Here is a 19,419-nt window from a genome sequence, read left to right as displayed (position 1 = left end):
CCTATGGAATCTATCTGGGTCGCTGTCGGGCGCCATCACCGCGTACATAAATCAGTGGCCTGTTGTTTAAGCGAATTACTTGATGCGATGCCACATACATGCAAAAACCTACCAACAAATACCAGAATCAGTGACGTATTTCGTTCCAAAGACCGAAAAACAAGTTATAAGCAGGTGGTTGTAATGTTCTGGCTCGTCAGAGTACATGTATTCATTACTGTTGAAGTTCAGATATCCCATAAATTATCAAAATATCATGGGTGTACTGCCGGTCTATAGGGTCCAACGGGCACAATATTTCGGCGATCAAACATGTCGCCATCATCAGGTGAACTGACGGACTGAGCTCCTGTGAACGCGCCGGCACGGAGATCCGTACGCTATGGCTGCTCAGGGGGAACTGGGTTCGGTCGCGGCGGCGGCCGATTTAAATACCCTCCGCCCGCGGCGCGCTCCCTCCGCCGTCCGCGCCCCGCGCCTTGGTAGCGCGGTGGAACAGATTGCGACGGCGTCTGAGATGACGTCGGTGTGATGGCTCTGTCCGCCGTGGTCGTCACAACTATGCGTTTGCTCGATTTACTCTTGATTAACCCAATCGCTGGTTCCCAAGCCTTGCTAAGATTATAGCCACAGTCACGGTTTATGAGGTCGTCATTGGTGCGAATTTCGATGGCCTCTCTAACAACACTGTCCCAGTATCTCGACGTCTGTACCAGAATCCTCCTGCGGTCATACTCCATAGCGTGATTTTCCGACAAACAATGTTCAGCGACCGCCGACTTGCTCGGATACATCAGTCGAGTGTGCCTCTGGTGTTCACGGCATCGATCCTCGACGGTACGCATCGTCTGACCAATGTACGACTTGCCACATTGACACGGAATCTGGTACACGCCGGCCTTCCTCAAACCGAGGTCATCTTTGGCGCTCCCAACCAGTGCACGAGTTTTATTCGGAGGACAAAACACAGTTCCGACCCGGTGTTTCTTCAGAATGCGGGCGATTTTCCCCGAGAGTGCGCCTGTGTATGGAATAAATGCAGTGCCTACCTCCTCCCTCGTGACTTCATCCATCTCAACAGGTTGTGATGCAGTGGTTGGGCGGAGAGCACGTTGGATCTGCCACTCTGAGTACCCATTTTTTCGAAATACAGATCTCAGATGTTCTAATTCCTGGGGTAGAGTCTCTGTGTCAGAGATAGTGCGCGCCCTATGTACTAGAGTTTTAAGTACCCCATTCCTCTGTGAAGGGTGGTGGCAGCTGTCTGCGTGCAAATACAGATCAGTGTGTGTTGTCTTTCGATACACCCCATGACCTAGGCTGCCGTCAGCCCTTCTCCTGACCAAGACGTCAAGGAAAGATAATTTACCCTCCGTTTCAGTCTCCATAGTGAATTTGATGTTGGGGTGTATGGAGTTTAGATGTGTAAGGAAGTCAAGGAGTTTATCTATACCATGTGACCAGATGACGAACGTGTCGTCCACGTAACGGAAAAAGCAAGTAGGTTTCCATTCGGATGACGAGAGGGCTTCCTCTTCGAAGTCCTCCATGTATAAATTCGCTACCACCGGTGAGAGTGGGCTACCCATGGCGACTCCCTCCGTTTGTTCGTAGTATTCTCCATTAAAAAGAAAATACGTGGAAGTCAGGACATGCCTAAAAAGTTCAGTGGTATTCTCGTCAAACCTCTGACCAATCAACTCTAGCGACTCTCGCAGGGGTACCCTCGTAAACAAGGAAACGACGTCAAAACTCACCATGATATCTGACTCATCCAACCTGAAGCTATCAAGGCGTTTAACAAAATCCACGGAATTACGGATGTGATGAAGGCATTTACCCACATAAGGACTTAATATTCCCGTCAGGTATTTGGCCAACAAATATGTAGGTGTCCTGATGTTGCTGACAATGGGGCGTAATGGTACCCCCCTTTGTGAACCTTCGGGAGTCCATATAGTCTAGGCGGTACCGGACCTCGGGGTAACAATTTCTTAGCGTCACCCTCCGGTAAATCTGCGTCCTTGAGAAGAACCCTCGTCTTGTTCTCCACCTTCTTTGTAGGGTCAACGCTGATCTTCCGGTAGGAATCGTCATTTAGCAGGCTCTGCATCTTATCAGTGTAGTCCTTATGGGAGACAACAACTGTAGCATTGCCTTTGTCAGCCGGTAAGACAACAAATATCAGCAGTAAAGAGAGGGCGGCCATTCGTGATCTGAGGGAACGCTTACGCACTACTTAATCTAACTTAAACTAACTTATGCCGGCCGGTGTGGCCGAGCGGTTCTAGGCGCTTCAGTCTGGAACTGCGTGTCTGCTACGTTCGCAGGTTCGAATGTCAGTCTGGAACCGCGTGTCTGCTACGTTCGCAGGTTCGAATCCTGGCTCGGGTATGGACGTGTGTGATGTCCTTAGGTTAGCTAGGTTGAAGTAGTTCTAAGTTCTAGGGGACTGATGACCTCAGATGCTTAGTCCCATAGTGCTCAGAGCCATTTGAACCATTTTTAAACTAACTAACGCTAAAGACAATACACAGCCCCATGTCAGAGGGAGGACTCGAACCTCCGACGAGGGAGCCGCGCGGACCGCGACAAGGCTCCTCTGACCGCGCGGCTCCCCCGCCCGGCGTAAGGGATGCGTTCACATTGTCAGCGCCGTCTGGGGTAATGGTTGTTTGTGGTCAACGCCATCCAAAGTATTAGTCTGCAGTATACAAATTTAACTAGCGTCAAATGTTGTGAAAACTAAGATGGAGACATCTGAAAGCGTTTTTCTGTTCCAGCATCGACTGAACTTTGAAAGAAATTATGAGACGTATATAAATAAAGCGAGGATACTATAATGCAATCGAATTAAGTAAGGTTATGTTGAAGGAAGTAGATTTGCAAAAGCAAAGTTAAAAGTAGTTGACCAGTTTAGCAACACAATGGTCGAAATAAAGAGAATGTAGAACTCAGACTGACAATGCCAAGGAAATCTTATCTGTGAGAATAGAATATGTACACATCGAATAAAAAATTTAATTACTGGGAACTGTTTTGTGAAAATATCTGTGGCTGATATGGAAGTTAAACGTGGACCATCAACAGTGCAGATAACAAGAGGGTAGATACTACTGAAATGTTGTGCTACACAACAATGTTTATCAGATGGATAGATCGAGGAAGTGACGAAGAGATACCTCAATCTGTGGAGAAAAGATCTTCGTGACTTCACTATAAGGAAAGATGGGTTGATAGAACATATCCTTAGCTATCAAGAGACAGTTAATCGGGTAATGGACGGAAATGGCTCGGTAAAAAAAGTAGAGGGAGACCAAGACTTAAAAACAGTAAGCAGTTTTAAATGAATGTCAAATGTATTAACTAAGCGGATATGTAAAGACTTGCGCAAGACAGAGTGGAGAGCCATATCAAACCCGTCCTTGTACTGACAACCTTAACAAAAATATCGCTAAAACAAATTACAGTAACTACTTGCTCCGATGAGCGCGCTCGTGTGTTATTGTAGTGAACTACAATTTTTCAGTAGAGTGGTCTATTAATTTCTTTTTGAATGGACCTTTTCTTTTTAATTTCAACGATTCACTAATCTCAGTGTAGTAGATGGCGTTAGGAATACAGAGATACAGTACGTATCGTACTAACAATTACCGAACTGCGGGCCGTGGTGATTAACGTTACGCGGTACGTTTTTAGCACCTTCAGTCGATTCATGTCAGTTTTGACGACGTATCACCTAAACAGTGTGGAGGCGGAGTTCCATCTCATTCACGCTAGAAAAGCACATGTGTTTAGCACATAGATGAGGCTGTCACATGACAGTGTGTTAATGTCTGAAAGCCCGCGTGGCATATGCGTGGTATACGCTCCGTATTTCCTCCCCATACACACTTGATGCAGACGTTATTCTGCGCTACCATTTCCAAATCATCAGGCCTCCGTAATAACCAAATAATCGCGCTTCCATCTTTTCAGTCACTCTTAATCTGGCTCCTTGTTCCTGGCTGTGTGCTGCAAGTCTCTTCCTGGTGCTCAGAAGAGGAAACCGCCTTGTTGGATTGATCTCATCTCTGAAATAAAAAACTTGCGTCATAACTATACTCAGGGATGTGGACGTTAAGCTCTGTGACCCACCTTCGGTTTTTTCGAGACGAGTACGCTGTGCACTCATATCAACTTCGAATTTCTCTCTTCTTTCCGTTCCGTGTGCATTCACAACAATAGAAACACAATACTGCGCTGTAGAAGCGTCCACCACAGTGGTAAACACGATACAGACACGGGCTTGTGATTTTGTGTTTCATTTATAGATTGAAGGAAGGAACCGGAATATTGCCCCCGGTACGACAATTAAAAAAAAAAAAAAAAAAAAAAAAAAAAAAAAAAAAAAAACCTAACAGAAAAAATAGGAATCATGGAATCTCGTTGTGAAGCGTTGAGTGAGGGATTGCCTTCGAAGTGGCGTACTGAGAACGCTAATGTTGTTAAAGGGATGAACGGGCTGACATAGAGAAAATAAACCAAAAAAATAAAAATTAAATATTGAAAGAACGGATTATATGAGAGGTTTCCAAAGCATCGTAAAACACTGTTATCAACGGACATAGGACAAATACGATTTGAGTTCCGGAACGAAAGGAAAATGCAACTAGAACAGACAGAAGTGCTAACGGTGGCGGTGGATGAGAAGGTTAGGAGAACTGTGGAACTGAATGGCAAGCCTACTAAGCAAAGAATTCGTCTAAAGGAATAGCAAAGTTGCGATGAAATATTTGTATTGCACCAGGCTACATGACAACTTTAGTATCATTCGATACTACCGATGAGAGAAGGTGAGAGGCAAATCTGCTCTTGAGTAAAAGAGATGCCACCTCCAGACAGGCATCTTTTTTGTGTATGTATTGATGTGACCTGTGTAATCTTCCAGTCTTTAGATACCGATCTCTAAACGAGGCAGAGGTGATTGCTATGTATGGAGCTATTGTACCAGCTACCAGCACATTCTAAAAGGAAGCTAATTGGCATAGTGTCTGGAACTGAGGACGAGAATACCAGACAGTTATCATCCTCGTCGTCTGGTCGCGTTCGAAAAGCGGCCCTTAATTTCCTGTTATTCTGTTACGCCTATAGTCAAGCAGCACACAACACATAGCTCAACGATCTTGTTTTACTATTGATGAGATTTTGATAGTTACTTGGCGTATGTCAATGGATGTAAATTAGTTTGGCGTGCTATTCACTTTGCGCTTCTTAGATCAATAAAATAGTGAATTAAATATTTCACTGCATAGAACACATATTGAAAACAGTACCACTGTGCACCTGACGTAATACCGAAAGAACGATATGCTTACGTTCAAAACTGTGAAACTCATAGCAGGTCTGAAAGATTCGCCTACCTGAGAATGACTATACTACGATAATAGTGATGCTAGGGAGATGTCAGAAGTAACTGACGTTGGAAGGAAATTATTCTCTTAAAAAAAAAAACACTGAAACAAATATTCGAATGAAAGTGAGAAATTTGATTATATCCGAGCAACAGCAGTATGGGCGTACGCAGAAATGTTTCCAGTTGTGGGCAGGGCTCTCTCTGTAATGAATAAAAACACTCTAGTGCAGAGTCCAGGGCAAGATGGAGGTGACAAGATTCACTCTTTCCCCACTCCCGCTGCCCCGCTACCCTCTAACGACGGCAGTAAATGAGAATAAAACTAAACAGTGAGAGAATCAAAAATAAACTATAAGCTTTACATACGTTGTGGTGCAAAGCGATATTAAAAATTAAGTATGATATGAAGGATGGGAAGCTTAAGTGAAGACAGAAGGCTATGATCAGCTATTACCAAAGGAAGGAAAAGCTTAGTGAAGTGTCTGCTCTGATAGCCAGGATTTTTTTCCGAAAATTATTTTTAACAGTTAGTCAGGAGCCCAGTGAATGCGAAAACATATTGGACTTCTAAGCAGCAAACAGTCATGAAAAAATAGGCAGCGTCAGGACGAATACAGGGATTAGTGACCACGAGGACGCTGCAACAAGACTGAGTGCCATAACATCCAAATCCATCAAAAATAAAAAGCAAAATATGTCTGTTTAAAAAAGCAGACAAAATTCGCTTCATGTCGTCCTGAGAGACAGCCTCCACTCCTTGAAAATCGTCTATGTAAGCACACACCACATGTGGTTCAATTTCAAAGAAATACACTCCCGGAAATTGAAATAAGAACCTCGTGAATTCATTGTCCCAGGAAGGGGAAACTTTATTGACACATTCCTGGGGTCAGATACACCACATGATCACACTGACAGAACCACAGCCACATAGACACAGGCAACAGAGCATGCACAATGTCGGCACTAGTACAGTGAATATCCACCTTTCGCAGCAATGCAGGCTGCTATTCTCCCATGGAGACGATCGTAGAGATGCTGGATGTAGTCCTGTGGAACGGCTTGCCATGCCATTTCCACCTGGCGCCTCAGTTGGACCAGCGTTCGTGCTGGACGTGCAGACCGCGTGAGACGACGCTTCATCCAGTCCCAAACATGCTCAATGGGGGACAGATCCGGAGATCTTGCTGGCCAGGGTAGTTGACTTACACCTTCTAGAGCACGTTGGATGGCACGGGATACATGCGGACGTGCATTGTCCTGTTGGAACAGCAAGTTCCCTTGCCGGTCTAGGAATGGTAGAACGATGGGTTCGATGACGGTTTGGATGTACCGTGCACTATTCAGTGTCCCCTCGACGATCACCAGAGGTGTACGGCCAGTGTAGGAGATCGCTCCCCACACCATGATGCCGGGTGTTGGCCCTGTGTGCCTCGGTCGTATGCAGTCCTGATTGTGGCGCTCACCTGCACGGCGCCAAACACGCATACGACCATCATTGGCACCAAGGCAGAAGCGACTCTCATCGCGGAAGACGACACGTCTCCATTCGTCCGTCCATTCACGCCTGTCGCGACACCACTGGAGGCGGGCTGCACGATGTTGGGGCGTGAGCGGAAGACGGCCTAACGGTGTGCGGGACCGTAGCCTAGTTTCATGGAGACGGTTGCTGGGAAGTGGCGGTGCGGTCCCCTACGGCACTGCGTAGGATCCTACGGTCTTGGCATGCATCCGTGCGTCGCTGCGGTCCGGTCCCAGGTCGACGGGCACGTGCACCTTCCGCCGACCACTGGCGACAACATCGATGTACTGTGGAGATCTCACGCCCCACGTCTTGAGCAAATCGGCGGTACGTCCACCCGGCCTCCCGCATGCCCACTATACGCCCTCGCTCAAAGTCCGTCAACTGCACATACGGTTCACGTCCACGCTGTCGCGGCATGCTACCAGTGTTTGCGATGGAGCTCCGTATGCCACGGCAAACTGGCTGACACGGACGGCGGCGGTGCACAAATGCTGCGCAGCTAGCGCCATTCGACGGCCAACACCGCGGTTGCTGGTGTGTCCGCTGTGTCGTGCGTGTGATCATTGCTTGTACAGCCCTCTCGCAGTGTCCGGAGCAAGTATGGTGGGTCTGATACACCGGTGTCAATGTGTTCTTTTTTCCATTTCCAGGAGTGTATAATTGGTGGCAATTGAGATATATATACCGAATAAATGAAGAAGAGGTGGTAGTGATCCTCCAAGGTACACGAAACAGATCAGAACACTGTTACGGAAGCAACGAAAAAAGGATGCCAAATTTAAAGGAACGTAGTATCTCCAAGGTGGGCGAAGCTCGAAATTTAGCACGAACTTTAGTGCGAGATGTTTTAGTAGTTTCCACATGGAAACTCTGTCTGTAGTTTCTACAAGGAAACTCTGTCTCGACATCTGGAATAAAATTCAAAGAGAGTTTGGTATACGTAAAGCAAGCAAAGGCGAATCACAGTCAAAACCTTCACTGGACGATAGTTATGGTAACATTACCGATGACAGTACCACTAAAGCGGAGTTACTGAACACAGTTTCCAGAAATTCCTTCACCAAGCAGAGGAATAAATGCTCCAGAATACGAATCAAGAGCAGCTGCCAACATGAGTAACTTATTAGATATCTTTGGTGTAGCGAAGAAGCTTAAATCACTTAACAAAGGCAATTCCTTAGGTCCAGACTGTATGCCAGTTAGGTTCCTTTTAGAATATGCTGGTACAATAGCTCCATACATAGCAATCACCTGTTCCTCGTTGAGAGAACGGTACCTAAAGACTAGAAAGTTACACAGGTCACATCAATACACACACACACACACACACACACACACACACACACACACACATACAGAAACACACACACACGCACACACACACACAATTATCAGCAATCCACTGAATCACACTCTTATCTTTATCGTCGATTTCCTGTAGGACTTTGGAACATATACCGCGATCGAACATTATGAATTACCGCGAAATAATATAGATCTATATCCTGTTACTGGTCCCTTGCACGGCAGTGATGGCGGATTTCACATTCAGGCCACAACTTCTCCAGTATGCTGAGCGTCGCAGGAAGCAGCCTCCCCCCCTCTTCTCCGCAGCCCCCTTATCCCATTCAAGTCTTCAGTTTCTTTAAACGAGTATCCTCCACTCAGGACTGGAGTAAGGTTCATTCGCAAGACGTTAGTCTCGGCGCTTTTGTCTTCTTGATGAAGGGTCATAATCGTATGTAGCGTCCGACAAGCGACGCAGTATATAATAAAGCCCAAAGTAGCCCTTTAGTAACTTTTCAGACATTCCTACTTGCCTCACAGGTGTTAGAATCTCCCGGTCTCCACCACACTGCCTGGTGCTGTGAGTTATGGTCTGCGTCGTCCTCGTGGGCGTCCAGGGGTCGTATGTGGGTCAGCTGTCCTGTCTTCGGTCCCAGTGATGGGTGTACACGTTTCCAGAATGAGACGAGGTACTGGCAGGAGTAAAGCTGTGAGGACGGGGCGTGAGTCGTGCTTGGGTAGCTCAGTTGGTAGAGCACTTGCCCGCGAAAGGCAAAGGTCCCGAGTTCGAGTCTCGGCCCGGCACACAGTTTTAATCTGCTAGGAAGTTTCGGTGTACATGTTGTTTACTGTTGTTGGCTGTTTGCTGTTGTAGGAGAACACAGTATGAGTTAGACAGAATTTCTGTTTGGTGTGATAACCATCAGACTGCCTACAAATGTAGGAAAACTTAAGTTAATGCTGATGAACAGGAAAGGCTATCATATAATGTTCAAGTATAGCATTAGTGGTACGTTGCTTGACGTAGACGCGTCGAGCTAATATGTAGGCGTAACGTTTCAGAGCGATATGAAATTGACTGGACACGTAATTTGGTTCTACATCTACATCTACTTGATACTCTGCCTGGCAGAGGGTTCAATGAACCACCTTCAAGCTGTCTCTCTACCGTTTCACTCTCGAACGGCACGTGGGAAAAACGATCACTTAAATTTTTCTGTGCGAGCCCTGATTTCTCTTATTTTATGTTTATGATCATTTCTCGCTATGTAGGTGGGTGTCAACAGAATGTTTTCGCAGTCGGAAGGGAAAAGTGATGACTGAAATTCCATGAGAAGATCCCGTCGCAACGAAAAACGCCTTTCTTTTAATGATTGCCACTCCAATTCACGCATCATGTCTGTGACACTATCTCCCCTATTTCACGATAATACAAAACGATCTGCCCTTCTTCGTAGTTTTTAGATATCATCTGTCAGTCCCACCTGATGCGGATCCCACACCGCACAGCAGTACTCCAGAATAGGGCGGACAAGCGTAGTGTGAGCAGTATCTTTAGTAGACCTGTTGCACCTTCTAAGTGTTGTGCCAGTGAATCGCAGTCTTTGGTTTGCTCTACCCACACTATTATCTATGTCATCGTTCCAGTTTAGGTTATTTGTAAATGTAATCCCTATGTATTTAGTTGAATTTACAGCCTTTAGATTTGTGTGACTTATCGCGTCATGGAAAATTTAGCCGATTTCTTTTAGTACTCATCTGAATAACTTCAAACTTTGCCTCAGTCAGGGTCAATTGCCACTTTCGCCCCATCTTATCTAAATCATTTTGCAACTCATTTTGATCATCTGATGATATTACAAGACGGTAAATGACAGAATTATCTGCAATCAATCTAAGGCGGCTACTCAAAATTTCTCTACGGAATGGGAGAAGACGGCGTCGGTACTGGGAGATTGCAGCTCATATATCAAGAAATTCACATTGACATGATGGTCAGAAACAGCCTGAAAACCTTGGAAGGGGAATTTCTGGGGAGGTTATGCTCAGAAATAATGTTGAAGAAAAAGTCCGGTATCTTCCGTTGTTCGAAGTTAGCTAAGCAAGTCGTCGCGTGCGCAGGTACGAGCAGCCTGCCACAGACGGTGTCGTCAAATCTGCTCCTCGTTTGGTTCCCTCAGACTGAATAAACGTAGCTTTTGCTCTCCTAGCGTACATTTATCACTTCAGAAAACGGCATATTTTAACTGGCAGTTAGCGATTCAATAAGCGGTAACTCACAGTCCTACAGATCTCTGTGCATTGCAGCATTTTAGTGCGGACAGGTACTGGAATTGGGGAGCGCAACGATCCAAAATCGTCTCAGTATGCTTTCTTAGTAATGCTAAATTGCAGAGTAAGTGTGAGGCCGATGGAATACGACGATACTGCTGCCCAAATCATCACCGAACATGCTGTACACTTGCGATGTAAACTCGATCAGAAGTTGGAAACAGCGTGCAGCAGGACACATCCGACAAAATAACTTCCTTCCATTGCTCCGTAGCATGTTTTGGCAGCATGTTTTCCAGCTAAGGCCATTGAGATCACTGATGAGTGGTTTTGAAATTCAAGCTCGCCCTGCAAACCCCTGCTTCTGGAACACCGTTGTATTGGTGATGACAGTGTTCGCGAGTGCAACATTCCGTACTGCAGTGCATTTTGCAGCAGTCGTCGTCATTATTTTTTGTCGCAATCCTCTGTTCCAGACACTCTGTAGCGTGCACTCCACTGAGCCAAACCACCACCATTTCCGACTTCAGTGGAACCAAGTGACAGCTCACTGTAGGGCAGGGTCGAGGTCTGTTCCGTTTTCTGATGAAAGCTGGTTCTGTATCGGCCCAGTAACGGTGTGCTACACGCACTGGACCACCGGGAGATATGGTCTGGAGGGCAATTTCGTATGACAGCAGGAGCAATCTCGCGGTTATCCCACTCATTCTCACTGCTATTTTATACTTTAATCTGGTTATTCAATCTGTTGTGCTATAATTCATGAACAGCATTTCAGGGGATGTTTTCCAACAGGATTACGCTCGACCACATACCACTGTTATAACCCAACATGCTCTACAGAGTGTAGACATGTTGCCTTGACGTGCTCGATCACCAGATCTGGCTCCAGTCGATCACATACGGGACATCATCGGATGACAACTCCAGCATCATTCAGAACATCCCACAAACTGACATCCGGAAGCCATACAGTACAATGCAAGCACGTTACATGTTTGCATTTAACAGTAAGGTCAACGTAATTCATGTATTTTATAAAACGTATTTTAACCATCAATTGTTTATTTGTCCCAATAGTCATCTACCGTTTGCAGTTTATTAACCATCAGCCAGGATGTCCACCAACATCAACATAAAAAAAATGAAAGCACGATGCATACAAAAATAGCAAGACTCAACAAATAAATGGGTGCAAAATTTTATTTGTATACTTACAGGGAACAACAGATTAGTTAAAAGCATCCCATATTTCTTTGAAGCTGAGCACTATCGAAATTATCCAGTGAAATTGTAAAAACACGTGACGTAATTTGTCTTACAATATTGACAGTCATATCTCATGTCAAACAGACAGGTATTACAGGAAACACAAGTCAAACAATTACTGGAAGAATCCCTCAGCAGTCAAGCTACGTCAAAGATAGTACATTTATACTGCATAGGTAACATACTTTTACATCAGTGGTAAAGAGAAAGAACGAAACGTCTTTGACCGAAAGTAAACAAAACAGAGGAAAATTAATACAGAAAGTTACAGTACAGACAGTTGCAAGACAAAAGTGGAACCCTATGTCAGTGAACCAGATATGATTACATGATTACATAACGATTACAACAAACGTGTACACCTGGTTCAGAGTGCAAAACAAATTACATAATAAAAGCAATAATGATAAACTTAAGTGCTACTTGAAATTTCCTGTGGTACTTCACTTACAGCTACACGCTTTATGCAATAATACGTGTCAAACCATATTTGATTCTGAAACATCTAGTCACATTTTTTAACTAAAGGGGTTTTTCAAAACAAGCTGCCTCTAATATATTAAATTAAAACCAACAGTGGTATGAAATTGAACATCGTTTAAAGGACATCAGTTATATAATTCCAGGTAATGTAAGAACAATGTATGTTGTTATGTGATCTATACAGTACAAAATGTCTATTTGACATGAGATATGACTTTCAGTATTCTAAGACAGTATGTGCGGTGTTTGTACCATTTCACTGGATAATTTCGGTACTGTTCAGTTTCAAAGGAATGTTGTACCCTGTGAGTATACAATTAGAGTTTTGCACCCATATACTTGATGAGTTTTGCTATTTTTGTATGCAATGTACTTTCTTAATTTTTTTATGTTAATGTTGATAGACACCCTGGATGATGGTTAATAACCGAAACCGGTAGATGACTAATGGGACAAATAAACAGCAGATGGTTAAAAAGTACTTTATAAAATATGGTCGTTGAACCTCACCATTTTGAAACATTATAATTCATGTAGATGTTACGTAAAACACACAGTAACAGAGTAACATCCAAGCATCTGATATAATTAGTTTAAAAAATGGCTCTGAGCACTATGGGACTTAACATCTGTCAATATCAGTCCCTTAGAACTTAGAGGTATTTAAGAACTACCATTGTTTATTGATGACAAGTGAATTTTTACCTAAGGAACTAAATAATAAATAAACATCGTATGACGTCACTACGGCGGCTTGTGTGTCAATTTTGTGCTTACTGCACCAAGCTTCTTGAAGGTGACGACCCCCATGCCACCACAGAAAAGTCTGAGGTGGGCCTGTGAACTGTAATCGGAACCTCCACGTTAGAAGCCACAGACGCTAACCACTGGACGAAGGCTGTGGCCTCAAAAACCACAGGTTTTCTCTTGCAGTCTGAAATCTCCTCATTGATATGATAACATATCAACGAAGTTAATCAAAGAGTTGTGTTATATCTTACGCTATTTGCGTAATGAATCTCTTATCAGCAGAACATTTCCAGACTGGCTAAAATATGCTGAAGTTAAGTCTCTTTACAAGTACGGGATAAAGAATTCCCATCAAACTATCGACCAATTTCACTTTTGAAGGCTTTCTCAAAAATCTTTCTAAAGATTGTGTTCAAGTGTCTCCTTAAGCATCTGACAGCAAATAACATATTGTCCAAGTCACAGTTTGGATTTCTCAAGGGTGATATAGGGAAAGCTATTTACACTTAGAGTGAGAACGCACTTAATTGATTAGATAATTAATTAGGTGCTACTATAATTTTCTGCGACCTGTCAAAAGCTTTTGACTGTCTGAACCACAGCATTCACTTAAGTAAATTAGAATATTATGGTGTCACCAGCAATGTTGCGAAATGGTTTGAGTTTTATGTGACTAACAGGAAACAAAGGGTGTCGTTCAGTAAGCAGTCAGTATTCACCTAATTGGGAATTAATTACATGTTGCGTTCCTCAAGGTTCCATTTTGCGTTCATTGCTTCTCGTCTCTTACTTCGCCAGATGCTAATTTTGTTTGGTTTGTAGACGATACAATCTTTGCAATGAATAGCAAGTAAGTACAGCTTTAGAAATAGCTGCTAGTCAAATTATCACTAACATCAGCAAATGGCTTGAAGCTAGTTAACTGTCATTAAACTTTGAAAAGACCCGCTACATGTGAGAGATTTCCTTCTAGCTTGTGTATAACATATGAAGACACGCAGACAGAAGAGGTTGACAGTGTTAAATTTCTGGTATTACAACTCAACAATAAATTCAGTTGGGAAGGGCATACCACAGAATTGCTTAACCACCTAAACAAGTCTGTATTGCAGGGAGAATAATGTCAGATGTAGGAGATATAAATGTACAAAAAAGCTTGCATACTTTGCTTACTTTCATTCTATTATGTGATACAGAATCATATTCTGGGGTAAGTCATCAAACCGAGCAAAAGTTATTAGTGTGCAAAAGCTTGTAATAAGAATCATAAATTCAAGGATGTCATGTAGAAACCTGTTCAAGGAACTTTGTATTCTAAACACTGCTTCTATGTATATTTATTCCTTAATGAAATTTGGTGCAAACAATGTATCACCATTTCCAACCAATAGCTCAATACATAGTATCAATACGAGAAATAAGAACAATCTACATAGAGGCCCAAAAATCACTTACCATGGTCCAAAAAGGGTCCAATATTCAGGAACACACATTTTCAATATATTTTGAACAACCATTAAAAACTTGGTTTCAAACAAAGCACAGTTTCAACAGAGTTTCAAAGACTTTTTACTGGCATCCTCTTCTACTCTATAGATGAATATCTTAAAAGAGACTGTTAGGTCAACTTAAGTATATATGTCTGTTAGATATTATTTTTGACCTCACTTGGTCACAACAGTCAAGATTAGGTAGTTTGTGTATGATAAATTTATTAATAGTGCATAACAGTGTTTCATTGTGACAGCGCCTTAATTCTGTAGATATTATTTGTTCCAGTTTACTGTATTGTATTCACTATTTTGACAGTCTCCTGACAAATGATCAGGGTAGTAAGTATTATATTCAGATGTTTTGTGTTTTTTATATCATACTTTCTGAGAAATGATTTATTGTATATACTCATATTATTAGTATTGTTATTTCAGCTTAAAAACAATGTATTGTATATACTCATACTATTAGTATTGTTATTTCAGTTTAAAAAATTCACATGTTCCACATCCACGAGGGTCTCCTCAGCACGGATCTATGGAACGAAAACGTAATCTAATCTAATCTAATCTACATATTCCACACCCATGAGATTCAGTTTCAAGTTTACGTTTCTGAATGTCGGTTTTCTTTGTCAGTCGGCTTTATTATTTCTTCATACAGAGTAAGTCAATAGGTTTGGTATGGCCCGTATATCACGCAGTATAGGGGAGTAACCGAGACCTCCTCTAACCCATTCGGCAATGAGGCATAGTACCTCGAAACCAGTTGATAATGGCAGCCAGTACTCTCTCAGGCATGCAAAACAGTGCCCTTCAGAGAGCGCAAGTTGATGCGGCGTTTTAGGTGCGCTTTGTGGAATTTATTTGTTTCCAATTACCGTAGCGTCGATTTGGGAGAGGTGCGGACCTATTTTTTGCCCCCGCGCCGGATGCGCAGTCGGTGGGTCGCGTGATTTTTCCAGGCGACACCTGCGCCGGCAACCGGACCCGCCGGCCGTCCCAGATTGGAGGGCAGGGCGGCGCGCGCCGCTAACTAGACAAATGAAACGCGAGCGTCGCAAATTGGCCGGTGATTGGCGCCACGGCGCACCTGCAGCGACACTCTTCCGCCCCTGCGCCCGCGTGCATACCGCTCTGGCGCGGAGATCGCGCGGAATTAGGGGATTTTTGTATCCGTGGTAGACCAGGTTCAGGACTCACATACCAATCGCTTATATCAGTTCGATGCAGCTCTCAGAAACTCTCGAGAAAATCGACTTTGAGCTTACCGACGGTTTTTAATGTGATAAATTAAGATCTGTTTTCTCGACAGGTCGACGGCAGAATGTTCGCTTCTAGTACATGATTGATTGACGAATTCATACAGTACAACAGGTGTTACAACTACACTACTGGCCATTAAAATTGCTGCACCACGAAGGTGACGTGCTACAGACGCGAAAGTTAACCGACAGGAAGAAGATGCTGTGATATGCAAATGATTAGCTTTTCAGAGCATTCACACAATGTTGGCGCCGGTGGCGACACCTGCATCGTGCTGACATGAGGAAAGTTTCCAACCGCTTTCTCATATACAAACAGGAGTTGACCGGCGTTGCCTGGTGAAACGATGTTGTGATGCCTCGTGTAAGGAGGAGAAATGCGTACCATCAAATTTCCGACTTCGATAAAGGTCGGATTGCAGCCTATCGCGATTGCGGTTTATCGTATCGCGACATTGCTGCTCGCGTTGGCCGATATCCAATGAATGTTAGCAGAATATGGAATCGGCGGGTTCAGGAGGGTAATACGGAACCCCGTGCTGGATCCCAACGGCCTCGTATCACTAGCAGTCGAGATGACAGGCATCTTATCCGCATGGCTGTAACGGATCGTGCAGCCACCTGTCGATCCCTGAGTCAACAGATGGGGACGTTTGCAAGACAACAACCATCTGCCAAACAGTTCGACGACGTTTGCAACGGCATGGAATGTCAGCTCGGAGACCACGGCTGCGGTTACCCTTGACGCAGCATCACAGACAGGAGCGCCTGCGATGGTGTAGTCAACGACGAACGTGGGTGCACGAATGGCAAAACGTCATTTTTGCGTATGAATCCAGGTTCTGTTTACAGCATCATGATGGTCGCATCCGTGTTTGGCGACATCGTGGTGAACGCACATTGGAAGTGTGTATTCGTCATCGTACTGGGGTATCAGCCGTCCTGATGGTACGGGGTGCCACTGGTTACACGTCTCGGTCACCTCTTGTTCGCATTGACGGCACTTTGAACAGTGGACGTTACATTTCAGATGTGTTTCGACCCGTGGCTCTACCCTTCATTTGATCCCTGTTAAACCCTACATTACAGCAGGATAATGCACGACCGCTTGTTGTAGGTCCTGTACGGGTCTTTCTGGATACAGAAAATGTTCGACCGTTGTTCTGGCCAGTACTTTCTCCAGATCTCTCACCAACTTAATACGTGTGGTCAATGGTGGCCGAGCAACTGACTCGTCACCATGCGCCAGTCACAACTCTTGATGAACTGTGGTATCGTGTTGAAGCAGCATGGGCAGTTGTACCTGTACACGCCATCCAAGCTGTGTTTGACTGAATGCCCAGGCGTATCAAGGCCGTTATTACGGCCAGAGGTGGTTCTTCTGGGTACTGATTTTCAGGACCTATGTACCCAAATTGTGTGAAAATGTAATCACATGTCAGTTCTGGTTTAATATATTTGTCCAATGAATACCCGGCACTTCTACATGGTGTAGCAATTTTATTGGCCAGTAGTGTATTAAAATATAGAACTGAATCATAAGTCCAATAGCCCGCTGTAGCAGTATTTATCTGTATCGATTAGAGACGCATATTTTAAGTTGCATCTTCTGGTGTATTTTTGTACAGATCTGATAATGGGGCAATGAAATTATGAGAAATATCATAAAAAGCTGATGAATAGACTTAAACAAGTATGAAAATATTACGCAGATTGTTAAGAAACTAGGTATGGCTCACATACGCACCGCATAGAACTCGTCTATACGTATTTAATAAATAAGATATGTAATTTCATACCAAAATAAGGTTACTTATAAAATCTCATATAGCATAGGGAGTTGTTACAGAACGCCGCAGAGTAATAGCTCTAGTGACTAGGCAGAGTTCTTTCTGTTGCTTGAAATAGACGCATAGGTACATATTTTAATCGGTAAAGCGATAACAGTCTGTGATTTTAACAAAGGTCAGTCCCGTTTTCGACAGTTGTTAGCGGTTGTATGGGAACTGTCAACATCACTTTTTCATTTTAATTACTGCCTCTATGTTTCTTAATCAGGGATCTGTTATTGATTCCTAATTCTGTTTCTTCAGTTTTTTTACGCTGGTCATTCATCATTGATGATGCTTTTCATCAGTTGACAAAGGCTGTGAACTGTGCCTAGCCACGCCAACTGTTACTGTCCTAATTTCCTCACTAGATGCGTAACATTTTCTATTTTGTTTAACTCTATTCATCAGTATTTTAAGATATTAAGATACTTCATATTCCCCTTATCAGAGTATTAATTTTAAAAAAATGATTCTGTTCAGATATACACCAGAAGATACAACTTACAAGTTGCGAAACCGATTGTTTGGGCCTCTAATCGACTCGAATAAATACAGCTACAGCGAACTTTTGTACTTTTCATTCGGTTTCACAGTTTAACAGCCTTAGCACCTGTCTTTAAACCTTTTGTATTGAACGAATTGATCAGTCAATTTTAGCTGTTGCTGTCCCAGTTTTAAAATTATCTGTTCATGCGTAGAGTTGGAAACAACCATAAACTATCGCAACGAAGCTTACAATACGGTAGTTTTCCTAGTAGCTTTTAGGTCTGTTGCGCACCTATCGAGTGTTATCTCACTTAGCTCGCCTTGTATGCGTATGCGATCAGTGTCGCACTAGATTCCCCTACAAACCGGAAGCGGTGTAGCGTCTAGAAACTGAGTGGGGGCATATGAAGTACCACGTAACGAACGGAACATAGTATAATTGTCCTTATATCTGTTACTCAAAAATAAACAGAGTTTATAGAAAAACTGTAATTTACAATTCAGGTCGTATTCCAAAATAGTTGGTTAGTAAAATGAAACAGAGGGGTCTTAGTAAAAACGAAAAACAATAATGTGGCTGTAGAATGCAAATTTTTCTCAAAACAGGTAAAATTTAAAAAACCGCAAAACAAAAATGTATCAAACATCGCTCCAATACTTTGTGGAACCTACATTAAACGTATTTCTGTTATTCATAAATATCATTTGCACTTGATCATGATGAAGAACATTCTATTGAGTACGAAACTGTAATTGCCAATATTTAAATCAGGTCGTATTCAAAAACAGTTGGTTAGTAAAATGAAACAGATGGGTCGTAGTAAAAATAAAAACCAGTAATATGCCTCTAGAAAACAAAATTTCTCAAAAGAGGTAAAATTAAAAAGATTGCAAAACAAAAATGTATCAAACATCGCTCCAATACTTTGTGAAAACTACATAAAACATATTTCTGTTATTCAAAAAAATCTTTTTCACTTCTCAAAAATAGCGGGAAACTCTTGCCTTTGATCATCGCAATCAACGCATTTTTATTACTTGTGAAATGCAATTTATATTTTGTAAGGTATAGAATACGCTATCGGCTAAGACTATAACCCATGTGCGGTTCAAATCATGTGCAAAACAAACAAAAATAAAAAATAAGTCGTCAGATCCCAGTTTCCGTCTCACACATCCGTTTATTTTTTTGTCCCTACCAGTGCTGCTAGTCGGTAATCGTACCATTTACTATCTAATTTACACTGACATAGCCAAAACATTATGACCAATGCCCACTGCGGCGTTGGATGCCGCCTGATGGCGTTCCGGGCGCATGACGTGATGACAAGAATATGTAAGCGAAGTAGACACTGAAGGGAGC

The 19,419-nt window shown here is 43.1% G+C and overlaps 1 protein-coding gene and 1 non-coding gene across 2 annotated transcripts in view; one reads left to right on the top strand and one right to left on the bottom strand.

Annotated features, from left to right (window-relative positions):
• LOC126354783 (uncharacterized) overlaps nucleotides 1-19,419 on the bottom strand; it is a 234,009-nt gene that overhangs the window by 110,432 nt on the left and 104,158 nt on the right. The gene's annotated exons all lie outside the window — the stretch shown is intronic.
• On the top strand, nucleotides 8,938-9,012 carry Trnas-cga (transfer RNA serine (anticodon CGA)). The gene has a single exon. It is a non-coding gene; the product is annotated as a tRNA-Ser (tRNA).

The sequence above is a fragment of the Schistocerca gregaria genome, chromosome 3 (genome assembly GCF_023897955.1).
Source record: "Schistocerca gregaria isolate iqSchGreg1 chromosome 3, iqSchGreg1.2, whole genome shotgun sequence".
Taxonomy (NCBI): domain Eukaryota; kingdom Metazoa; phylum Arthropoda; class Insecta; order Orthoptera; family Acrididae; genus Schistocerca; species Schistocerca gregaria.
This window is presented reverse-complemented; position numbering and strand designations above follow the sequence as displayed.